The sequence below is a fragment of the Montipora foliosa genome, unplaced genomic scaffold (genome assembly GCF_036669935.1).
Source record: "Montipora foliosa isolate CH-2021 unplaced genomic scaffold, ASM3666993v2 scaffold_427, whole genome shotgun sequence".
Lineage (NCBI taxonomy): Eukaryota > Metazoa > Cnidaria > Anthozoa > Scleractinia > Acroporidae > Montipora > Montipora foliosa.
This window is the reverse complement of record NW_027179731.1, coordinates 855,285-857,784: the sequence shown is the minus strand read 5'-3', so window position 1 is coordinate 857,784 and position 2,500 is coordinate 855,285.

Genomic DNA, 2,500 nt, shown 5'->3' with positions numbered 1-2,500 from the left:
TCTTCAGAAGTGGTAATACCAAGGCTTCCTTCCATGCTTTTGGGAATTCGCCAGATTGTAAAGAGGTGTTAATTAGCGTAGTGAGAACAGGAAGCAGAACATCACATTGATTAACCAGCCAAGATGGCATAGGATCCAATAAACATGACCTTAGCGAGGACCGCTGCATTATCGACTTCACGTCATTCTCTGTAAGTTTATCAAATTCACGTATATGTTGAACCGTAGGAGTCACATGAGGTATCGACGTCTCATGTTCACAGCTAGAATGAATATTATCCAATCGATTCCTTATATCCAAAACTTTCTGTACAAAAAATTTTCCTATATCCTCTGCAAATTGTTTCTCATCAATATCAGGTGGTATAGCGTTGCAAGGTTTACAATTAAGAAGACTCTTACCAGCCTTAAACAATTTCCGTTGATCGTAACTATTTTCCTCAATAAAATTAGTATAGAATTCCTTACGTGCTTTGTTCGTCAATGATACTACAGCGTTTCTTTTTACTTTAAAGATGGTGAGATCAACAGCATTTTTCGTCTTTCGCCATTTCTTCTCTGCTCTTCTTCTTTCCCGCTTAGCTTCCCTTATTTCTTCATTAAACCACGGAACACGAGGTCTTACCACAACTGTCGTGGTCAACAATGGTGCGTGTTTGTCTAATGTAGCTTTCAAAGTTTCATCATAACAAGAAACTAGCTCATCAAGAGAGTTCGTATGGTTTCTACATAAGTTAGATTTAGCCAAGTCACACTGAAAATCCTGAATATTAATAGCTTTATACCTTCTATACGAAACAGTCTTGACAGAAAGAGAAGGTTTTACGCTATTCAACTTAAAAAGAACACCCCATGGTCTGAGATGTAACTATCTACACGAGGAGAGTCTCGAACTACATCATCTGATAGTCGAGTTATGACTAAGTCCAATGTGTGCCCAAAGATATGCGTTGGTTCTTCAACATGCTGTTTGAGTCCCGAAGACTCAATCATATCCATTAGTTTAGTCGCATCGTTGTCATTTGAATTATCCACGTGGATGTTAAAATCACCAAGTATAATAATTTCCTCATTTGATAACAAGAGTGTTTCAATATATTCTGAAAATTCATTTAAAAATGTCCCAATCGTAACTTTATGTTCTTCCGAATGAGGCGGTCGGTAGATAATGGCTATACGTAGGTTGTAATGTTTTGATTGTACTAACCACTCCGAATATTCAAATGACGTTTTCTCCCAGGCTTCGATCTTCTTGGCGGCTAGTGAGTCACGATAAAGCAGAGCAGTGCCGCCTCCACGTCCAGTTGATCGAGGATGATCAGCTAGATAATAACCTTCAGGACAGGCTGCACATCTAATGGCGTCGTCATTTACGTTAAGCCATGTTTCGGTTATAGCAAATATATCCACATTGGTACTGCATACATAATCAACAAAATCCGATGTTTTGTTTCTTAGAGAGCGCACATTTGCCATGCCCATCAGTAGAGCATTACGCGCCAAAACTCTTGACTTTTGATCATGATTAGCTAGCGGTCCTGGTTGAGGATGAATATCACCAGCAATTAATAACAGTTGAAAACTAGCAATACTATTGGAGTAGTAAGCAACTCTTGATTTAGAATATCTTGTCTTCACGCATCTAGAGCATGACGCTCGCCATTGTCTACTATATATGAAAGGCAGTAAGATCGAACAAAAACCATTGTTGACGCCATTGTAGTACGTTAGGTCTTTAGGGACATCCAGCAAGTCCAATATGCAAATATTGAGTTGATTGCCAAAGCGTGTCGTTTCCAAGTTAAACTGTGGTCGATATAAAAACAATATTTCGGAGAGTAGATGGTGGTTTGTAGATCTTTCAGCTGTTTTCCAAAGTCCATCAAGACACTGGAAAGCACCACGTCCAGTCCCAGAAACACAACAGCCGCCATGGCGGCACAAAAACAGCAAAAACACACAGCCCAAAGCAACGCGCGACAACGCCATGCTTGGGCGGTACTATACTAGCAAGTCATTGGCTCCCAGTGGTTCCAGTTTTCCATTGCAAGAAATGACGACCAGGAATTCCGAGAAGGATGTAGTGCTAAAATACAGGAATTCTACAAGCTGACCAAAACACACAAACCTATACCAGTCTAGCGTCCCACGCAGACTTGCTTGGGGCCTCGTCACGATACTCTGACAACGAAAAGTCCTTCGTTGGGACAGCGAAATGGCGAAAACGATTGTTTTTTATCAAGTAGTTGTTAAATTGACACAAGGCAATTTTCTCAACAACCTTAGAAAGAAGTGGTAGTAGGGAGATAGGCCTGTTGTTGTTCGGTACTTCATGATCTCCATCCTTTAAATGAGGGACTACCTCCGCTCGTTTCCAAGCTCGAGGAAAAATAGAGTTAGCAAGGGAACTGTTTATGATATTAGTAATTGCCGGCAAAATATGTGCAAGACAATCTTTTACTACAAACAGAGGCACCTTGTCAAAGCTAGGAGCCTTGTT